This window comes from Balaenoptera borealis (assembly GCF_965194805.1).
Source record: "Balaenoptera borealis genome assembly, chromosome: 9".
Classification (NCBI taxonomy): domain Eukaryota; kingdom Metazoa; phylum Chordata; class Mammalia; order Artiodactyla; family Balaenopteridae; genus Balaenoptera; species Balaenoptera borealis.
Window position 1 is genome coordinate 114,343,230 of NC_138873.1, and position 23,862 is coordinate 114,367,091.

Here is a 23,862-nt window from a genome sequence, read left to right on the forward strand (position 1 = left end):
TGGGGGTCATATTCCCTGATTTTCATCTCAGCTCCATCTTCCTTGGTAGAGGAGGAATTTTTGTCCTTATTTGGTCTTGATCAAAAGTGTCATGGCCCCACGGCATCAGTCCATGATGGGAACCTCTCATCCGCAAGGTTAATTTTATTGTAATGAGAGCACAATGAGCAAAAGGTTACATTAGGACGCTGGCGATTCCCGCCCTTTCCCATCTTTCTTTGTCTGCTTCCAGGACACTTAGGACCCCAAAATGTGGTTTCCTGTCAATTTGGAGGTTCCTGCTTTTTTTTGTCTGCCCAAGGACCCCTGCTGTTTACAAGCTGTGTGGTTTCCTGCCATCTGGCCCGTGCCCCCTTTCCTCTGCTCATATTCAGCTATCTATCTGCCTGCTCTAACATTCCCCCTCAAGGAGTCTCCACTCTTAAAATCTTTTAAGGGGCAAAGGGTTGATGGTCTGTCTTCTGTAACTGCTTCAAGCTGAGCGTGGCTGTTGTTCCTACCTGGGGGTCCAGATCTCCTTGTTATCTGTCAGAGAGAGGGGTCGTGGGGTTGTTTACAGTGGCAGAGAAGGAGAGTGCGGAGTAGAGGGAAGCAACCTTGCCCAGCGGGTGTTGATGGTCCTCATCTTCAGGTGGGATGGGTTGAAATCCCTGGTGTAGCATCATCTGAAGCTGGAATTGTTGTGTTCTAGAGAATAGAAATTTAACTAGGTAGATAAAAATACAAGGACCAAAAAGAAAGAGGAGAAATATAGTGGCTATGGAACCTAGAAATGGGAGAAGCCAAGTATATCCTGGAAACCAACCCTTCAGGGTCTCGGTCCATTCTTGCTTCCCTTGATTATATCTGTGGAGCCAGGAAGCCTGTTCATGGATTTCTTGAACATTTACTTCTACTTCTCCCATGACATTAGTATATGTGCAGCGTGTTTTATTTATGACAGCAAAAACCCCTCCTTAGCTTGCTAGGAGATAGTCTAGGGCCTGGTGGTTGTCAAAGGCCTCCCCTGCCAGGGAATCTAGGGATTTTTGTAAGAGTGTGAGACTGTCTCCAGTTTTCTTTAGTGTGCTATCCAGGGAAGAGGTTGCCTCATGGTAGGCAAATCCTCCCCAAGGGGCAGCTGCAGCTAGGGTCCCCATAATTCCTCCTAGCACCGGACCAAAGTTCCTTTTTTTGTCTCACATGGGTTACAATGAGGATGGTTATTTGGGCTGGGGCCACAGTTCCCAAGGTGCAGTTTCCGTAAGAAGTGTGTTGTCTGGATGTGAGAGAGCAACGGCTTTGGTCATTGTGAGGTAGTTCTCAGAGGTCCCACATAGCCATAATGATCCAGGCGGTGCTGGTAAAGCAGTATGATTGGTTTGGTTACACAGCTGCAGAAAAGTTCCGTGAGGTGGGATACAGTTGCAGCGGGTCCCATCTATATTCTGGATTTGGTCTCTGATTTAGAGTGTCAGGAGGGATGGCCTTCTTAAAGCTGAATCAGGTAAAATTAAACAAGTTGAGTATTTTTCCCAAATTCATACAGCTAGCATGTGATTAAGTCAGAACTTGAAACAAAGCTACTGATTTTAAACAGCATGATCTTGAACAAGACTTTGGAGATTTTACTGGCCCGAAAAGTATTTAGAATATAAATAGTGTGTTAATTGCACGTCACAATTCTTGACAAAAAGTTGCCGTAATTAAATTCATGAAACTTCTGGGTAGGGGAAAATGAATGATTAACAGGAAAATTTCACTTCTTCCAAAATTATAGGTCAGCCTATTATATAGTCCTTTAGAGTTCTATGGCAGTTTTATGCTCAAGAAATTTTGGAATTCAGTTACTCAAATTGATATCTAAGATGGAAAGTTGTGTATCAGTTATGATCACGTCACAGATCTGGTTGCATATTTGTATCTAGTCTTTTATGAAACTTTCATCTATTTCTAATGACAGAAGACAGAACAATACCCACATTTTTAAGCAAATGCTCTAACTGACTTATTATCATTTCCCCAAACCCTTGGGCCAGAAGAACAAGAGAGTGGGTCTCTGGTGGAGGGCATCTCTCACGCTTTCATGCAATAGTCAGTTACACACAGGAGGGGAGGGAATGTGGTGGCTCATTCCAGCAGCCTGTGACTCCAATACGATGCTAAATCCTCTCCTTCCATTCACCATTTCTGACCCAGCAGGGTTTGCATGGCTGCAAAATGGAGATCATTACACAGAGCTGTAAAAATAAGGAGTCTCAAGATGTCCATTCTTTTATGAGGTGGAGAACACCTGGGATTACCATCAATCACTCGGGTGCCACCATCTGTTCATTAGTTCACATATCCAACTTAACCAAACAAACCACTCAACTCCGCTAATTCAAAATTTAGACCAACATTTACATCAACATAATAAAACCCTGTATGGATGAGGGAGGAAACCCCAAATGTTTCTACCAATTTACTCAATGGTGTAATGATCAATTCTAGCAAGTCACAGAAGAGGAGGATTAAATCTGAGGAAGCCAGAAGAGGATTCTCCCAGGGTTTCTTCCTTCTCGGGCCTCTATCACTGTACTGAACTGAAAACCACTTAAAGGCAGGTAATGAGTCCTTATATCTATATTCGCCAAACTGCATCAATCACTGGGTTACTCTCATCGCCTTTACTCTGAAATATGCCAAAGAACATGTATTCGTGTAAGTTACCCATCAACAGATAAAATCAACACGTAAAACCACTCAATTTAAGAACACAAATGTACAAATACCACAAAAACACACTCTTTTAGAGCTCATAAAAGAGGGAGTAGAGACTGTGTCGTCAACATCATTGGAGCCAGTTGATAAGAGGTGAACCACATCATCCATATGGATTCCTCCACAGACCACCAATGTGTCTTTAGGCTTTCATCAGAATTCCAGCTTTCACAAGACTGTGTTCACATTTTGCATAGTCATTTAGTTTTTTTTTTTTTTAAAGGAACTCCTTTATTTATTTATTTATTTATTTATGGCTGTGTTGGGTCTTCGTTTCTGTGCGAGGGCTTTCTCTAGTTGCGGCGAGCGGGGGCCACTCTTCATCGCGGTGCGCGGGCCTCTCACTATCGCGGCCTCTCTTGTTGCGGAGCACAGGCTCCAGACGCACAGGCTCAGTAGTTGTGGCTCACGGGCCCAGTTGCTCCGCGGCATGTGGGATCTTCCCAGACCAGGGCTCGAACCCGTGTCCCCTGCATTGGCAGGCAGATTCTCAACCACTGCGCCACCAGGGAAGCCCTAGTTCTTGCTATAAGAGTTATATTCAAGAAAAATTGAATGCTATTGATTTTAAAGTGACTTTTTTGAGCTACACCTGCACCAAAAGGCAGAAAATACAGACTAATCGTTTATTCAACAAATATTTACCGAGTGCATATTATCTAGGCACTGGAGACACAGAAATGTACAAGAGTTAGATGTAGACTTTCTTTTAATGAAGCATACGGTCTGTTTGTGTGTGGGGTGGAGGGGCTTAAGTTTACAAAATAACTCACTAAATAAATAAGCAATATTATTTAGGATAATATGAAGAAGTGCTATGAGACGGTGTGCTAGGGAGTGCGTAGGACCACTTTAGATGTGGAAAGAAAGCCTCTGTAAGAACTGATTGACCAGAGGAAATGTCCATGGGAAGATCTAGAGGCAGACCTGAAGCAGATCATTCCAGGCAGAGAGAAAAGTCCTAGAAGACCCTAATGCAGGAAGGGAGTTGGTGTGATGCGTCAACAAAAGGCGGCCAGGTGGCTGGAGCAATGAGCTGTGGTGATCGGCTGATATCAAGTCGGTGGGAAGGTCGACAATGACTGTGATGTGAGAGGAGATGAGGAATGATGATTTGAGTCTCCTGAGCACATACCCAGGAGCTGGTAGCTCGCTTGCAGCACTTTGTATCCGTGGGCACCGGCTTGCTCTGAGGCAGGGCTGCATCACTCCGCTTCTGCTGAACTTCCAAGCTGCAGAGCGTGTTGTTCTCTGAAAACATCACCTTCATTTCGACTGCACTGCGAGTAGGTGTCAGTGTCATTATGTCAGCCTTTATGAAAAGAAATGATCACCAAAAGGTACAGAGTGCAGGATCTGGGAAATTCCTGCTTTAACAGCCCAGCAGGGCTGAAACAAGAAGCCTGGGCCATTTCTGCTTCCTGGTAAGGCTCAGATATGCTCTAAAGCCCAGGGCTCTAACCCCTTCCATTCTGGTGAGGTCCCAAGAATGCAGGAGTCCTGAAGAATCCAGATCCTTCTCAGTGGCAGACCAAGACACTGGCAACACAAATCTCTGTTCAGAAATGAAGCATCACAGCACTCATGTTCAAGGTGCATATAATCTGCCTTTTTAGCGGCAGTAGCCAAAATGTTTCTGTGGTTAGCATTTGGGGAAAGAGATGGGAACGAAATTGTTAGTGCAAACATAGAAGTGTTACAGAAAATGTCTTCCAAGACGGGATTTCTTTTCTCCTGCCCAAGTTCGTAAGACAGTGACAGAGATAGAGGCAGACTTTTTCTGCATAAATGTTTCCCCTAACCAATGCCTCATGTGTATAGCACACAATACGCTTCAAACAGCATACATGGTAGAGTAAAGCCACAGGAAAAAATATATTCTTTATTTCTACAGGTGTCGTTTACTCTCTGTTACCTGATGTTTACATAAGAACTAAACAGTTTGAAGAGAATTATTTCTCATTTTGAAAAGAATATCACAGAACACATTTTGTGTGTTTGCCATCAGAAGTCTGATTTCCCCCTTTTAGCTTTTCTAATAAGGTAATCACACTGCTGGAATCAAATGATTGTGACTCAGGCTAGATCACACACACACAATATCCAAATTCAACAGAAGCAGGGAAGAGCTTTCAGATGTATCTCTTCCACTGTACAAATGCTGGGAGTCTGCAATTCAAGAAGCTGAAGAGAGGATGACCCAAAGCAAAAAATATAAATAAGCTCCATTACTGAAGGGACTTGGTTGAAAAATACAAAAGTTCTATCCCCACTGCAATCAGCTCACATCCTTTTTATACTTTCCTCCTCCGAGACCCCCTCAGCCTAATGCACGGTTATTGAACTCATCACAGTGGAGCTATCCATTAGTTTCCAGGGTAATTGTTTTTTATCTAAAATAAAACTTTACAAATTATAAAAGGCATGCAGAGTTCACAGATATTATTCAGTATAACTTTTATGAGCTATAAAGTATTTTATAATTGCTTTTTGTTAATTATGAGATTAACTTTTTAAAATAAAAGAACAAAGGCAAAATAACCTGGATGACACTTGACAAATACCAAAAGTGTAAAACTATTTAGAGGATTTTAACATTCAGGAGAAGGTAATTACCTAGAAATTTGTAATATTAAGGATCAAATATGATGGACATTTACCTTCTGACCAGCAAGAGTCTTCAAGCTATTTACTTCTTATTCTGATTATAACATATTATAAATTTGGTTTCTTTAAATTGGGAATGCTGCAAAAGAGAAAGTCAAATCATAAACTTGATTTCTCTTTCTGCTACAGTAAATTCCCAATAATGTGTGACAATAAAGATAGCAAAATAAGTAACGTATTAGTGTACTATCTGGGGAAACAGAGGTAGATGCTGCATTGTTCTTTCATCTACCTGAACCCCTCAATAAAAACAGACAGAGAAACTAAACAACAAAAGCCAAAAACCAAAGGACCATATCTATAGTGATACTAGGCTCAAGGGGAAAAAAGAAGCTATTAGTTTATTTTAATTTTGATCATCAAAGTGAACGAATAGATAATAACTGTAAAAAAAACTAAGAGTATTTTAAGGGAACTGGACTACCATAAAAATAACCGTTGTAAAAAAAAATACAGCCCTTCTTTAAAAAAAAAAAAAACAATTCTAGAAAGCAAATAAAATAGAAAACTTAGGGAAAGAGGAAAGACTGATAAAATAATATGTATCCAAGAAACGATTAAAATATATATATATTTCTGAATTATATACTAATATTAAAAATGAAAGGATAAACCATAACATGTTTTAATGGTTATCTGTAGAGGAATTCAGAGACTAGATTAGGAAAGATCTTGGTAGCAGCTATGCGTCATTATTTATTGTTGTTTTTTTAAAAAAATTGACCTAAAAACATGTATGGATACATATAAAACAAAATTAAATTTTAAAAGACATCCCTAAAATTTTAAAATAAAATGCATCAACTCAAATATTTCTCTAGTTTATAGCATAACCACACAGAAATCACCTTTTCCAAGTGCCTTTAAAACAAAGTAATTTGATAAGTCATCTCTAGAAAGACATATCCTAAAGACAAAAGAGGTATTAAAAATTACTTGTTTTAATTATCATATGATTGCTGGTAACACTGGCATTTTATTCTGAGAAAATCATGTATGTAGTATGGGATAAAGTAAATGAGTATGTGATATTCAAATTTACTCTTTCCCAGAGTGGCTGTCAGGTTTCTTGTGGGAGAAAGGAGAAACAGCTGTAAAACAGAAGGAACTAAGTGAAAATTCTATAGTGTCATTTTAATTGTAGTTATCAACATTTATTCTTCAGTATTTTATCTTTAAAAATACAAACATTCAATTCCCTTCCTCTGTCCATCCACTGAAGAAGCCCAGGAATCATTATGAGCTAATAGCAATGAGCAACCTTAGTGTGTAGGTTAGATTTTTTTTTTTTTTTAAGATTTATTGATTGATTGATTGATTGCTATGTTGGGTCCTCGTTTCTGTGCGAGGGCTTTCTCTAGTTGTGGCAAGCAGAGGCCACTCTTCATCGCGGTGCGCGGGCCTCTCACTATCGCGGCCTCTCTTGTTGCGGAGCACAGGCTCCAGACGCGCAGGCTCAGTAGTTGTGGCTCACGGGCCCAGTTGCTCCGCGGCATGTGGGATCTTCCCAGACCAGGGCTCGAACCCGTGTCCCCTGCATTAGCAGGCAGATTCTCAACCACTGCGCCACCAGGGAAGCCCTAGGTTAGATTTTTTAAACATCATTTCCCACTGAAAGAAGCAAGGGTTCTTTGGAATAAGGGCTAATTTCATCACTGAGACATAAAATACACACGGGGAGGGGGGAAGGGTAAGCTGGGACGAAGTGAGAGAGTGGCATGGACATATATACACTACCAAATGTAAAATAGATAGCTAGTGGGAAGCAGCTGCATAGCACAGGGAGACCAGCTCTGTGCTTTGTCACCACCTAGAGGGGTGGGATAGGGAGGGTGGGAGGGAGACGCAAGAGGGAGGGGATATGGGGATATATGTATACGTGTAGCTGATTCACTTTGTTATACAGCAGAAACTAACACACCATTGTAAAGCAATTATACTCCAATAAACATGTTAAAAAAAAAACAAACACCAGATTCTCTTGTTATACCAAACAACAAGGAATCCGTCAAAGTCTACTAGGGCTCTATCTAAGGGACTCAAAGGCCATTTGAAGAGCCTCCCATTGGCCAAAGTTGGGATACCTTGATTAATGGTAATAATAATTGCAATGTATTGAAAATACAAAATATGTTAAACTTATTAATTCTTTTTGATACCAAAAACAGAAAACAAAAAAGTTGTTGTTGATAGATGATAATAAACTAACTTACTATTTTGAAAACTGGTAAGTAGACAAATTAGGCATATAAATGTCAGCATAAGCTGACTTCCCTATACGAATTGTACTACTTGGGAAACAAATAGTAAAGAAAGAGATATTTCTCTTTATAGAAATATTTCAGTCAATAGACTTAAAAAGTTAGTTTTTAGAATGTCCCTTTTTCATAGCTACTAATAAACTGATCTAGAAAACTGAGCATCAATAATTGCTGACATCACAAAAATGGAGATAATCAGACATTATTTGTTTCATGATGGAAGCTCAAACCACCATTTTTGAAAAAGTTTTGCCAACAATGTTGAACCTAAATCCTGTTATATCCAACCATCAATTTGCAAGAAACACAGAGGACAGAAGAACACAAAATATGAAACCATCGCAATGCAGTCAGCAAAATCCAGACTTTGCAAAGCTCTATAGAACAAATGATAAGGTTTCTTTAACAATAGATTGCAAAGGAAAATAGTTACAGGAGAAGAGACCTATAACACAGAAGAAAATTAAGGATCATATTCACCAATTTCCATGTGTGTGACTTGTTTATACCCTGATTTAAGCAAAGGGTATAAACAAGTTACAATGGCAGAAACTAGTCTCACCCGTTCTTATACTTTATACAAATGGAAGCAAATAGGAAAAAAAAAATTGCTTATGCAACAATTGGAAATATGAGTATTGAAATTAAGAAATTATTGTTAAAACTTTTAGTATGACACTTCTTTTGTGATTTTGTTAAAATAATAATTTAGTGCCTTTATATGATAATAGAGTTATATATGCAAATATTTAGGGATGAAATCATATGTTTACTTCAAAACAATGTGGAGTGTAGCAGTACAGTGAGGAAGAGAAATTAGTATCAATACAGAAGAGACAAGATTGGACGAGAGTTGATAATGATGAAAGTAGTGTTATTGGTTCTTGGGATTCACCATGCTACCCTTTCTATCTATTTTACCTCCTTTTTTAATGTTTGATAGTTTCCATTAAAAAGATTAAAAGTACAATGAACAGGAAACAAAGGAAGCAATAAAGTGCATTTTTCTATGTAATTTTCTAATTACTCGGAGATAACTACATTACTTATACTATATGAAAATCGACAAATGTGAATTCTGACAACTAATTCACCTACCAAAAGGCAGTTTTGCAGGGAAAAAATGACAATGGAAATTGACATTCATGCTACAAGATATTAAATAAATGGGAAGATTCTGAAATATTTTCTCTGATGTGCAATTTGCCTGCCTGATACATTTTCTCACTATGGCCCCTCACAGTGACAGCTGTATCTCAGACTCCTAGTAAATATTGGTTAATTTATGTGATTGACTAGATCCTAAACTAAAAATAGAAACCTTAACCAGAGTAATTTGGTAAACCTAAAGGGGGTTAGTCTTAAATATACAATGCTGTGTCTATAGTACTACTGGTAGTGCAAATTCAACCAGGCTCTATAGAAATGGAGGTAAGATTCAGAAATAAGAGATTTGAAAGTATATTGAGAGATTATGTTGAAACATTTTAGATGTTTAGTGTATGTTTTCTCTCATTATCACTTACAATTAGAGCCATCAGCCTAGGGCAGAGAAAGTCGAATTTGTCATGCATACATAAACATAGAAATTATACGAAAACTGGGAAGATGAAAGTTCACATTACAGATTAAGTATATTTACTGCATATGAGTAAAATTGTTAAAGAATGACCATATCTAATTTCAAGTCTTGCCTGTCATTCTGTAGTGCTAAAAGTCCATCATTCATTCATTGATTGATTTATCCATGAATTGGTGAACATATATGTACTTTCCTATGTATCAAAAGAGTGATTTCAGTGTTAGAGTTTCAATAATTAATAAGGCATACACTTTGTTTTGAATACTGAACAAGAGAGTACTAATAAATAAGCAAATAATTAAAAACAATGTGGTAAATTTATGATAGAGATATGCAGTTTATTAGAAAATAATAGAAAAAAATAAATATAACCACTCAGTAAGTGAAGGGAAAACTATGAGGTGTTCCAGGTTTAGAAATATAATAAAGAAAAGGTCTGGGGTGGACATTACGTAGGATAGAGAGAGGAACAGGGATAATGATATGACAACACACAATTCTTTTGTCATCAAAATCGAAATATAGTATAAGTTATCTTATTCAATCTGCTGAGTCATTGTATCAGGGTTGAAAATTTAGATCATTTTCACTAGTCTGTAAATTCTCCATGAGGATAATTACTGTCTTGGCTTTGCTCATCATGATATGTCCAGCGTCTAACACATTTTCCAGCCCATAATATGTGATCAATGAAAATTTGTTGAATAGAGGTATGGCTGGATAGAGAGATGAATGAATAAATGTCTAGTTATTTTCAAAAAGACTGCAGTCAGCATTTACAGGCATTAAAATTTGTCCTTCTCTTGGATTATTCCTTACCATAAAGCCCTGGAAGTGACGTTTGTTCAGAGAGTTTAAATATTGGGCTGGCTTTTGAAACATTCACAGACATTTTAAGAAATAACCAAGGGGTATCAGCTGCAAACAAGCAGCTGAGGCTGAGGAGATGGGCTTCAGGAATCATGAGCAAGGCCTGCCTCTGCAGAGCCCTGACCTGGTTAGCAGACAAACTCTCCAGGGAAACTTCGATACATGCATTCATCCATTCATTCAACAAACATCTACCCAGTGCCTACAACGTGCTGGCACCATTATAAACACAGGAGATGCAGAAACAGACTTTCACACACACATGCACGCATACACCTGCCCCTACAGAATGTATATTCAAGTCAGAGGAGACAGATAATTAGTGAAACGTATAGTATTTCATCTAGTGATACGTGCTATGGAGAAAAATGAAGGAGAGAAGAGGCAACTAGAGCAGTGGTGAACTGTGGCCTCACTGCCCTTCAGACTGCTTTGGGAGGAGAACCTCTATGGGGGAAGAGATAGTCTGGGTGTCCAATGCATCTTGAATACTGATATAACCGGGACACAAGGGCATGAGGTTAGACCTATTGCCTCCAGAAAGTTAGTGATGGGGCTATGAGGGTTTTATTTGGGTGGAGGGAGGTAAAGGTGGAGAAAGGGGGTTGTTTGGACTGTGCATTTCTCACTCGTGCTGGGGTGAGAGATAGTCTCATCTGGAGCACTGCCAGTTCCTGGGCCACCTCCTGACTCCTTCCAGGCCGATGTGCAGGGCTGGGCCAGCTGGTTATCTCCAGACACGTTCAATGAAGACGTTAAATTTACCATAAAACTTAGAGATGTCAGAGAGTCTAAGAAATCATGAACATCAAGTTAATTAACTATTAGGGCTTTGGGATAATAAAAATAAAATCAGGGCTGTAAGCTTTCAATCGATATAACTAATGCATTGGTCCTCAGATTGGTCTACTTAATAATTATAGGGCTCAATATTCTCATCACATCTCCATCCTCGAATTTGTTATATGACTTATCTATATATCCAAACAAATACTGTTAGCAAGAACTATGTTGAGATACACTAACAAGGACCAGTCTCCTTCAGACCAATGAATTAATTTTATTGGTTGAAAGCTTAATGTCCCAGTTTTATTTTTATTACTCCAAAGCCCTAATAGTTAGTTAACTTGACATTCACGATTCCTTCTGATTCTCTAACATTCCTTTATGAGTTTTAGGATAAATGTAACATCTTTATTGGAAGAAGACACAGACCTGTGGTTCGAGCCTATGGTCAATGCAGGACCGAATGACTTGGCAGGCTTCCCAATGATGCCAGGATTCCAGGAGACATCAGCTTTTCTATGAATACTGTGGAAACTCATTAAGCAACAAATCAGAGTGCGTGTCCAATCCTCCATGACCCTTCGCCACGTAGACAATAAAAATGGGGTTTATAACCAAAACTTGGACAAAATAGAGTAATAATCATCTGCTTCAAAAATAACAAATGCTAAGAAACTTCTTTTGTATAAGGCAGAGTAGGACCCAAATAACTACTGTCCAGATTGGAAGACAAAATTTCACTGTATGGCAAATTTGGTAGCATCGCAAAACAATCTCAGACCTGCCCCCTTAATGTAGTACATGACAGACAGGTGCGAAATGAGAAATACAGGCACCTCAGGCAACAGCTGACAAATGAAGAAGGGCCCAGCTGGGCTTGAGATTTTTTAGGGTTGGTTTGGGAAGAGCTTACATCTTTGAAAACTGGATAGATGGAGAGAAATGGAGAGGGGATTCCAAATAGGGTGAACATTGTGAGAAGAAATAGGGAGGTGAAAAAGTAAACTGCTTTTCCCAAATTTATTCGTTAAGGGATGGGGGATTATAAGGATTTCAGCAAGACGGCAGTGGGATGGGTACATAGCATTAGATCTGTGTACAGATAACTACAGAACTCAGTGATCTTAAAAAACATGGAAGGGAAACATTCCATCCCCAAAATAGGTTTGCTTCTTTCTTTCTTTTACTTTTTTTCTTTTTGCAACATAACCAAATCAAACTTTAGAGCAAGTAAGAGAAAGAATGTTCTCTGCTGCGTTTTGAAAACCCAATTCCCTTTGCATTCTTTATATCTTTAAATAAAACCAGAGGGAACTGCCATTCTCTCAGATATTGCTAACAAGCCATTTTAGAGGCTTTCTAGACAGAATGTTTTCTTGGGGTAGCTTCAGAGCTGCCTCGCCTGTGAAGTAGTCAAAGCCACTTCCCCCCCCACACCCAGCATTGTGCTTCTGAACGAGGGGCTCAGTATGACTCTCATGCTTTTCCCCCCTCCCAAGAGAGAAAGGAAGGTTTTACAGAACAATTAAACACGTAGAACTTAGTCATTCCCCCAGGAAAATGAGAAACTGCAGACAGTACTCTGACATAGGAAGAAATGTTCTGAAGACTGTAAATGTCTCTGAGGGGGAAGTTGATGAACGGGAACTCTGGCATTATTCACACTTCTTTGTTCAGGTTTTATGTAACAACTAAAAGCACCCACGAAATTGTAGACACATCTTGTGCAAGGTTTATTTTCAGTGAACATAATGAAAGTCATACTTGGGACTATTGGGAAATCAGAAAACGTCCACTTGTTTTGGTAATTAAAAGACATGTGTATCGGAAATTGCAAGAATCGTTCCTGGGTGGGTGAGAATTTACTGAGCAGGCAGTGGTTAGGCTAGTTCATAAAAGACAACAAAGCAACAACAATACTAACACGAGCACTTACTATGTACTAGGAGTTTGCATATACTATCCCACTTCAGGGTCATAACACCTACTCTTTGAAGGAAGGATTATTATAGGGAAGGTGAGGCTTAAAGAGGCTTAATCAACTTGCCCAAGGACACCAGGGCTAAACAGTGGCAGAGGCAGAATTCAAACTTAAGTGTCTTACTCCAGACCTAGCATGCTTCCCCACTAAGCCCCACCACCTCCCTGCCCACTGATAGGTCTGAAATGAGCAGGAAAGTTCCTAATTCCCTTAATTTCTTGTCACTTTTGCTTTCTGCATTCTCTTGTCAAGTGATCTTGATGTCTACACGCTTGAGATAAATGAATGGAGTCTAGAAACTGGTCACCATAAAAGGTCATGGAAGCAACGCCCAGAGGTAATGCAAGGAGTTCTTTCTGGAGATGCTAACGTGTGGAGCTGGATGGCTTCTTCCTCAGGACCTGCCCAGCACATGAGAGGGTAGGGTACCCTCTGATGGCCTCCATGTGGCATCCAGTAGAGACCTTTAAAATATCAGGAAGATGTTTCTGAGGCTGCTCCAGAGTTAAATAACTTGGAAGCAGGGACCATAGGGAAGGCTATCATAGAATTCATGGGCCTGAGCAGAGACTCAGAAACTTTCACTAATGCTTAATAGAACAGCATTCATCCTGAACAAACAATTTTATCTCTCCCGCTCCCCAAATAGACCTTCAATAATAAAAAGGACACAGCGCTGTTCCATGTTCTTGATACAGGAATCTTTAGATATAATTATCATGTAATCAGAAGAACTGAAAATACAACAGTGAAAAAATTTAAAGGGACTCTTAGAAATATTTTTAATTATTTTTTTAACCATATTAATAGTGTTAATGTTCAGATATAAAACTAAATAGAGAAAAAATGGAGTGGTAGGAAAAGGTTGTTGATTCTTCAAGTCTATATTTATTGAGCACCTACTGGATGACAGCTGTTATAATCTGTATCATAGAAGATAGGAAAGCAGTATATCCATAGACTATTTTGACTAAAAAGAATTGAAGATGCATGTATAAAATGAAATTTTTCAGGGGAAATAGTTACATATTGTCCATACTCTCCATTTTGGCGATTTGGAAATTGCACAGAATCTGACATGCAAATAGCATAAGGACCATATTGCAATTTCTACTACTTCTTCATAAACTTTTAGTTTCCTTCCTTTAGTGGGTGAATACCAGGCTAACTACACTGAAAGCAATGACTCACCCTTCCTTAGGTTATGCACTAGTGTTTATAAATCTCTGAAGGAGTTAGATATTTTAGATAATGGATTTCTGTTCCTTCTGCCTTGAGCCTTTGTATGGTATGATCACTTCTGCTATCTCAGCATGATGAATCTTTCCATCTTGTTAGATTTATCTTACAGTGAAGAAACTTGACATTCTGATGACTCTTTTTGTTTTTCTTTCTCAAGGTTCTCCCTTGAAACTGAATGAATCTGTAATTAAAGCAGCTGCATTTAATAAATAATCCTTTAAGACTAAAACACTACCATTTTGAGTTGAGTAGTTCTTATCGTCCAGAGACACACTCTACGTAGCACTAAATATTTTAAATTAATATTAATAAATGTGTCTGAGCAATCACAAACTCAGTCCCAAGACTCGTCAGATATGCAGACTGAATAGGCAACTGCTTACCCTGCAGTGACAGAGGGGCCGGCAAGTACCTGGTGGGTCCATCAAGACATCCATACTTGCTCTCCTTTATGTGAAAATCAACCAGGGAAAATTCTTTTTCTTTTTTCTTTTGTCTTGGGTTTATATGTTCATCCCTACCGAAAGTGTAAAAATTTATGATGTGTATACATTTTTTTTTTTGACTGTGGTTTTTTTAAAAAATTATTTTATTTTATTTTTTTATTTTTGGCTGTGTTGGGTCTTCGTTTCTGTGCGAGGGCTTTCTCTAGTTGCGGTAAGCGGGGGCCACTCTTCATCGCGGTGCGCGGGCCTCTCACTATCGCGGCCTCTCTTGTTGCGGAGCACAGGCTCCAGACGCGCAGGCTCAGCAGTTGTGGCTCACGGGCCCAGTCGCTCCGCGGCATGTGGGATCTTCCCAGACCAGGGCTCGAACCCGTGTCCCCTGCATTGGCAGGCAGACTCTCAACCACTGCACCACCAGGGAAGCCCCATGATGTGTATACATTTAATATAAGTTGGAAATGCTTTCTTCAAAGCATATTTTAGATTCAGGAGCTATAAAGTGAAAATGAAAGGAAGGACCATAAGGGAAATGGACACCTAATGTAAGAAGAGAATTCTTCAAGGGGCTCAACTGCATTGGAGGCCAATGCAAGCTTTGGCTAATTCAGAGACATGCTTGGAGCTAACTGTAGTAAAACAAAAAGTAAAATAAATTCTGAAGAATAATATCCTATCACAGGACTAGACTATTCATCTGCATACTCTAGTGAACGACTTACGCCCCAATGCCCCATGACTTAATAGTTTCCCAAAATTTTACTAATTTATTCAACAAACATTTAAAGTGTCTAAAATGTATCTTCCAATAGTCTAAGTGCTAGGGTAATAGCTGTGAATAAGATGGACAAAATTCACTCAGGAGATTTACATCCAGCTTTAAAATACCTCCTTTAAATCGAATCTCACTACACCATTTCTTATCATCTAGATCTATCATAGATCTATCCAAAAGCCACAGGGCAGTTTTGCTTACAGATTACAAGTGGTCCCTTTCTATGGGCTATTTTCACAAGTAGTGAAATAAATAAAATATTTTATCATTTACAAATATGTCTTTGCTTTGAATGAATAAATGAACTCATTTCTCTGTCCCAGGGCATCGACTTCTCTTGTTAAGAAAGTACAGTCCAATCTCTCTGCATAATTCTACCTCCCATAATAAACATTTAATGCCTTTAAGCAAAGAATAGTATTCTCATTCTGGACTCTAGAAATTAAACAGAAACATTAATGTTATTCCTCTCATTTTCTCTCTGATGGCCTGTGTTGTATCCAAAGCACATTAGTTTGTTGAAAGGGTCAGAACTGAGACACAGGTGTCAGTGTGAACGACTTGGAGGTAAAGAAGAACCTGCAGAATAGATCTTCATAGCAGTTTGAGGTAGGAACCTTGGTTCCATCCACAGTTGTGAAAATGAAATGCCAGGCAGGCAGGAGTTCCTATTCAGGGTAGTTTATTAACAAGAAATAGAGACCAAGTTCAAGTTCTGTATTTCCACCTGCTAGGCATATACCCTTGTGCAATTTGCTTAATATCTCTAAGCCTTAGTTTCCTCACCTGTAAAATGGGCACAGTATGTATATTCACTTGTTATGGATTTCAGAGGAAGCATTGTTCTATCCTTATGTTACCAATTTTGGTTGATCCCTGTAGCCCTAAGAGAAGGCAGTCTTAAATATTTCTACCTCTTCTCTAACACTTTTTCCTTTGCTAATCAATGTACAAAGAAGAATAACATGCCAGTTGAACATGGGGGAAACCTGATATATACTGTCATATCAACCCTGAGCAGTGTCATTGCATTAAAAAAAAAAAAAGGAAGTGGTCCGGGGCTTACCTCCCTTCTGCTATCCTAATCACTAAGGAAGGCTTTTATCTTGTTGGCCCAGATAGCAAAACAGACCTTCTAAAGGCCTACCTGGAGGCTTACCTTGTTCTGTACCCTTCTTCCTTTCTCTCTGAAACTATCCATCCTTTAGGAGATTGTATATTTGATGAAGCCATGTGGATTTTTCATGTATAAAGGTCATCTCTGTATGCTCACTTTCTGGATAAATGCCTCAAGATCTAGCTTTGGGGAAAGAGAGAAGCCTCCTTTTTAATGAAACCATAGCCACAGTCTCCAATGCAACTTTACACAAAATAGAACCGATGCTGTACTTTGCTTTCATCTGGCACTATGCATCGACGTCTCACCTTGTTAAAGAACACAGAGGACTAAAGATTCCTAAATTTCCAAGGAAGAGTGTATAAAGTGTATGTATACGAGTTCAAATTCAAGAATCTAGTCCCTACAAGAACTGGTGAGAGTAGGTGGACCATCAAATTGCAAAGGCAGAAAGCCAGGAAGAGAAAGTCTTGTTACTTAAATGGAGCTACAAGCTGTGGTCCTGGCACCAGAAACAATGCAAGATCCTAGTTCTTGGGACTTGGGATGGAAAGGAAGAGCAGAATTAGCTGTAAGACTGAGATGTTGGATGAGAGCCCATTTTAAGGAAAGATAACACTAGGCCCAGATACTGAAGAAGCACTGAATGTCTTAGTGAGGGATTGTTTGACACTTGCTATAGGCATTTAAAGGACAGGAAAAGACCATAAATTCGACAGGGAATTAATTAATACTGATCCAAATTGATTTCAATTTAAAATCCTTCTTACTCCATTAAAATAATCTAGAAAGATTTCATTCAGTGCAGTAGCTTTATTTAAGTAGCCATTACTATCCTATAAAAATATCCCTTTGGGTAGATCAGTGTTAGGATGTCACATACCTCAAGGGGCCAACCATGAGATGCAACTGGACAAAAGCAGTCAGATGCAGGGAATCTAATAAAGAGCGTTGGGTGAAGAGAAGGGGAGAACCGTAGATCGCACAGAGCTGCTAGTTGGATAGCAACAAGGGCCTTTTCAGGATGTGGTTTCTCAAGAAGATCCAGAAACCCAGGTTCTGAGGGTTTTTTAAGTATGGCATTAAACGATTTTTAATATTGGCAACTAAATCTAATTTTATAAATTCATGTTAGTGGGAATATCAGTGGTTTCAACATGAAGCCGTGGGGTTGTTATAGGACTGAGGAACCATTTTTTTTTAAAATTCATGGTTCACTAGTCAGTTAGGAAGGAAATCAAATATAACTTGGCTTGCCCTTTTCTATCTAATAGAATTTTACCTAAATGACTTCATTAGCTTTTTAATCAATAAGAATGGATATACTGCTTAATCAAGTAATTTGGAATATGCTTTGTACCTTGTATTATGATCTGTTATTAAAGTTATAACTAGAAAGAGGGACAAGTTTGAATGGGAGAGTGAGTAGAGGAAGCAGGTTTGAAGATAAATGAAAAAAGAAGAAAGAGAGAAGCAAGGAGAGACTAAAAAAGCAGAGCAGACAAATGGTGCTGGAAAGAAACACATTCTGGAAGAGAGAAGCCATTCACACACTGGGAAAGCATGTAGAGAGTAGTTAGGGAAATTCTGAATTGATAGCAATAGAGAATTTCACTTTGCTATGTACCTCATTTATTCACTCCCCAATTCATTCAAGTTAATAAAGATATATTGACTCTCTCTGGATGCCAAACACCGTGTAGCTGAAACAGATGCAGCAATGAAGAAAAGCAGGCCCACGAGTTCATGGAGTTTACATTTTCATGGGGAAACAGGAATGAGAAGATCAAGAAATTAATATCTAATCTGTCAACTGGTAGGAAATGTTATAGAAGGAAAATACCAGGGCAGGACAGGGAGAAATCATAGTTAAGAGACTGCCTCTTGGGGTAGGTGGTCAAGGAAGGCCCCATTTTAGCAGAAATCTTAAGGATGTAAAGGAGTTGTCCATGAAGTTAGCACTACGTACTTTAAATCACCTCCATGAGGGCAGACACTGCATCTACTTTGTTCGCCTCTGACTCCTCATCACTCAGCACACAATGATTACTCTGGGAGGAATAGTCAAAATAGCCTTACATGGTAGATATTAGTCTCTGGACAGCCAGAGCAAGAGATACAGCACATTCTCCCAAAGAGAATGTGGAAGAACTCTTCCCCTGGAAGAGTTCAAGGCCATCATATTAGTCTGTTAGGCTGCCATAGCCAAATACCTCAGACTGGGTGACTTAAACAACAGAAATTTGTTTTCTCCCAGTTCTGGAAGCTAAAAGTCCAAGATCAAGGTGCTGTCAGGGTTGGTTTCTAGTGAGATCTCTCTTTCTGGCACATAGACAGCCGGCTTCTCACTGTGCCCTCACATGGCCTTCCCTCTATGTGTATGCAGAGAGAGGTCTCTGGTGTCTCTTTTTCTTATAAAGACATTGCTTCTATCAGATTAGGACCCTATTCTTATGACCTCATTCAACCTCAAATGAGGTTTTCCCTCCCTAAAAAACCTATCTCCAAATACAGTCTCATTGGGGGTTAGGGCTTCCATATATTGACATTGGGGGACTACAGTTCAGTTCATAATAGCCATTGTATCCTGGGAGTTTCATTAGGGTTCTTTAAGCGCAAGCAATAGGTACTGACCATGATTAATTTAGACAAAACGGAGTGTGCTGAGTGGATGTCAGGGACAAAGCTGCCTTTACTTGAGCCTGGTACCCGCTATAGTTGGGCAGTGAATAACCTGTACAATCATAATTCATGGCCTTATTCAAGAACCTTGGAGAATTGAAGGAAATGAAAAACCAGACTTTGGAAGGCCAGAAATCAGAGAATTTCCAGAGACTTCAAAAGCTGGAACTAATAGAGTCTCTTCAGTGTGCCATCTTGAATGACTTCAGTCATTTCAGTCTCTTTAGACCTCCCATCAAGATAAAAGTTTGGAGGAGAGAGTTTGATGGCTCTCAAGTCACGCACATCTCTCTTTGTAAAGAGAGGTCAAGAAACTTGATAAACAGTTCTACTGAGTCTTTCTTCACTGGGTCTGGGATGGTGCCCAAAGATAAATCAAAGTGCTGTTACAAGAAACAGGAGGAATGGACTCTTGGCAGACAAAGTTGTGACAGCTAAAAATCCTATTCCAGAAGAAAATGAGCCCTTGGCGCCAGTGTGTGGGGATTGGAGTTCAAACTCTGCCATGTTCACTGGCTCTGTGACTTTTGTCAAGTTACTTAACTGATCTGTGCCTCATATTCCTCATCTGTAGATGAAAGAAAATTCTAGAATTATCTCGTAAAAATGTTGATTTAATTCATAAAAAAACTTAGAGCAGTGCTTGACAGTCTGTAAGTACTCAAAAAACATTAGCTAATATTATTTTATCTGAGACTTAATGTCCTTATTCATGATCTAATGTATATTCTGCTTTAGAAATTAATTTCTAAATCATTTGATTACCTGATTATTATTAAACATAAATCATTCAATTTGATTTGGATTTAAATTGACTGAATTTCTGTCTTTTTCTCTCTCTCTCTCTCACAGACACACACACAAATACACACACACACACACACACACGTGTGCACGTGCACATGCTCTGATGTAGGTCTCCTAAGTTTCTTCCTAAATATATTATTGGAAAATATGCTTATGAAATTGCTCTTCATAAAATTATAGTTGTGAATATTCAAACTCGCTCAAAGGCCAGAGATCAAAGCATATGATAAATGCAGTATCTAATAGGCTATGAGGAGGCGGCCAGAGAGTGAAGGTGGGTGTTAGTAATGGTTGTGTAAAATTATTTCTATTCAACATCAGGAAGAGGGAATAAATACAAAGTTAATGAAATATTTACATGACACGAAATTGGGAGGCACTGCAAATGTTGGAAAAGCCTAAGAACCAATAGCAATGTAGCCATAAAAAGGAAAATAAAACAAATGAAATTCAACTAAACAACAGTGGAATATTATGATGAAATGAAATTAAATTGAGACAGTAGACTCCTAAATTATAACATTTATTACAGTGCATTTTGCAAACTTTTTTACATAGTCATCTCCGCTGCTCAGCCAAAAGCACTGAGACATTAACTAATTTAATTAAAAAATTATTGAGTATGGACTATGTACCAGATACAGTGTTATTCAGGGAGATGCACCAATGAACAGGTCCACATCCTAGCTAGTGATTGCTCAGATTCTATTTCACCCATCTTTGTACCCCCCAGCATCTAACACACAAACCTGGAGAATAGGAGAAGGAAGGAACCAGAGGCCATTTTTCAAGTGATATCTAACTAAAAAAGGAATACTCACAGTCAAATGTATCTAAAAGGAAAACTAATAATAACATATTCATTCAAACCAGACCCAGCTTTCAGTCTTTGGGTTGCATTCTCATTTCATCCTCAAACAGATGCTGGCACCTTGCCTTGCATTAGAGTTAAGGAAGCTATAGGTAAGCCACTCTTCCAAGAGTACCCAGATTGCTATAGTTAGCAGTGGTGCTGAGATTCAAACCAGGTCTGTCTGGTTTGGTACTTTTAAATCCTCATAGATCATTTTAATTTCTAGGAGGCAGGACACATCTAAGAGGAGCTTTATTTAAATCTGTGAATCTCATGCATTTTTACTGAGCACACAGAGAATTTTCATGCTTGAATTCTTGATTCTTTTAGTTGAAAAAACTGTAAAAAAATGCTCAACTGGCCATCAGCATTAGTGATTATTTCATTGTTAACACTTCTTATTAAGATCTGAGTTAGAATATATCAAACATGCTCACTGCTACTTTATTCTGAGCTAAACTCCCCTTTGTGAAATATTTATATCCATTATCTCAGTTGATCCTTACAACAACTTTGTAAGGTAGGTAGTGGATAGGGAGGGAAAAGCATTTCCTTATCCTTCTTCTTTACAGTTTGTAAATTGAGATTTAAGATTTATCCAAGGGCATATGAGGAAACTTTTTTTTTTTTTTGGAATCACCATCCCCACCCCAGCTTACCTGATACATCTTCCTAATCTTGTTTGAGCCAAAAATCACTCCTTCCAGAGAGGTTTGTTTTACCTTCCTGTGACTTGTTCATATCTATTTGTAAAAGAGAAAGAACTACTTCAAAGACACTGTAAGACTTTCCTAAAGGGTGTATATAAGAATTTGAAGCTAAGTTCGGAAGTACTCCATAAATGCTGAAGAGAACAAACAAGAATAGACCTCAGGAAAATAGTCTGAAATCAATGAGCAGAATTGCTCTAGAAATCAATATCACCAAAGGAGACAAACGGCTGAAAACTGAGGACAAATTAGAGTTGCACACACAATGTAACACAATACCCAAACAGGCAGTGATTCTCAAAGCTGTGTATAAAGAGACATTTGATCATACGTTAGGAAAGTAATAGCCTTTTTCTGCAAAGCTCTGGGGACACCGCATCTGATATAGTGTCTGAGGTAATATAACCCTACCAAGAATGCAATAGACAGGCAAAAGAAATGATTGGGAGAAGAAATATTAATTTCCAAGTTAGGCTAAGGAGCTTAATGTGTGTAGGTTGGTGATGTAATGTCAAAGAGACCCATGATTCTGAGCAATAATACCACTTCTCCAAAGAAAAATAGATGTTATTTAATCTAATTTATGTGGGCTCATAAAAACAAACCAGCTGACCACTGAGGACTTAAAGAAACTAAACCCAGATCCATGCCTCTAAAAAGAGTGTTCAAAATATTCAAAAAATGAAAGTGTATCTTAATTTTTAAATTAGCCTAGTGGCAAAGATTTTTGTTGATTCATTCTTTCAGTGAATTCTTATTGGATAATTGCTATGTGCTAGGCAATGTATTAGGGGCTGAGGTAGAAAAAGGAAGAAACTTTACCCTAAAGAGCTCATTTTTAATTCAAAATGCAATTGCAAACAAATGCTTTATTAAAAGGTGTTATGTGTCTTAAAATGCACTTATCTGTATTGTGATAAAAATAGGCGCTTAGAGGAAGGGCAGATTTTTTTAATGGGGTGGGAAAAAAAGAAATAACACCGTAAAACGAATTTCATGTTTTCTTTCATTTGGCTTTATAACATAAAGTTCCCATGTTATTATACACTTTTCACAAACATTTTAATGGCTGCAAATCATGTCCTGGAGTGAAAGTGTTCACACTCTGCTGGCAGAAAGGGTAGGAATAGGTCTCATACCAGGCTGGTGCTGACAGTAAGCCAGCCTACTTTATGCGTGGGCGCCTCCAGAATGTCAACGCCACCAGTGAGGAAAGTCACACTTCCCATAGCCCAGATTTGAACTCTGCTCACCAAATCCATGCTTTGACTTCCTTTGGAAGAAAATCAAGACTTGTCTCTATGTCATGCACTAGGGGTACCTGGTAGCTTCTGTAGCCTGGCTTTGGGCCAGTGACTCATCTGTACTAAAGCTGAAGCACGTACTCAGAGAGGAGGAGTGGGCATGGCAAGTGGGTGCCATCCACACTTCAGTGGCACTAGTCGCATCATCCCACCATATCCTTCAGACCTGGGGAGGCAGTGTCTTCACTGTCTATAAACCCTGTGGGTTGCCATAATCCTTTCCACACTAATCCTAAAAAGGAGGGAGTAGTTAACAAGCTAATACTATTAACAATATCAAATATCTCTTTAATTGTAATAGTAAGTAACACATATGGCAGGCCCTGTTCTATCTTGCATACACTAATTCATTTCAACCTTGGACTAACTTTAGGAGGGAAATGTGATTGTTTCCCATTTTATAGGGAAGGAAACTTAAGGTTTAAGAATAGTTAAGGTTTCTAGAAGCTGCCCAAGATCACTCAGCAGGGCTGTGAGAGAGCCAATATGGGAATGCAGGCAGTCTAGATATAGAGCCTGCCTGCTTTACCATGGTGTTACCTGCACAGCAGGACTTCACCTGTTTAATTAATCCAGTGAGTGGCCAGATGCCCACTAACAGAGTATATACGATATTGGAGCCCAAAGTCCTCTTTCAGTACCAGTTCTTTGAACCAACAACCTGTGCTCTTATTAAGACAGCTCTGACAAGGCCAACATAGCTTCAGAGGAGAAATAATCTCTTGTCCTCACCTGTTCTCCTTAATTCTCTGCCTGTTGGATCAGCTGAGAGCCAGGTGTCCCAGACATCGGAAGTGAACACATGACATGCTGAAAAAAATTGAGAAGTGGAATGAATCCAAGGAAAGTCCTTGATGAGGACTCAAAAGAAGAGTCACAGATATCAGAGGCAAATCTGACACCCATTGTCAGGGAACTGAGATAACAAAACGAAAGCAAACTGAGATACAAACTAGGAACCAAATAGAACCTGACTCAAAGTACAAAATGCTTAGGGAACGAGGCGCTGTTCAAAGCCTACAAGCCCATTCTTGCTCCCC

General features: G+C 38.9%; 1 long non-coding RNA gene across 3 annotated transcripts in view; it reads right to left on the reverse strand.

Annotated features, from left to right (window-relative positions):
- Positions 1-282: 282 nt before the first annotated feature.
- LOC309634729 overlaps positions 283-23,862 on the reverse strand; it is a 32,013-nt gene continuing 8,433 nt past the window's right edge. Inside the window, exons 2-3 of one of the 3 annotated variants that reach the window (XR_014248379.1) lie at positions 21,468-23,632; positions 283-687 (exon numbers count right to left, since the gene is read on the reverse strand). This is a non-coding gene — a long non-coding RNA (uncharacterized lncRNA). Of the gene's footprint in view, positions 688-15,014; positions 16,650-18,630; positions 23,633-23,862 lie in introns of those variants that run through there. The other 2 variants (XR_014248380.1, XR_014248381.1) reach the window with 2 other exon arrangements.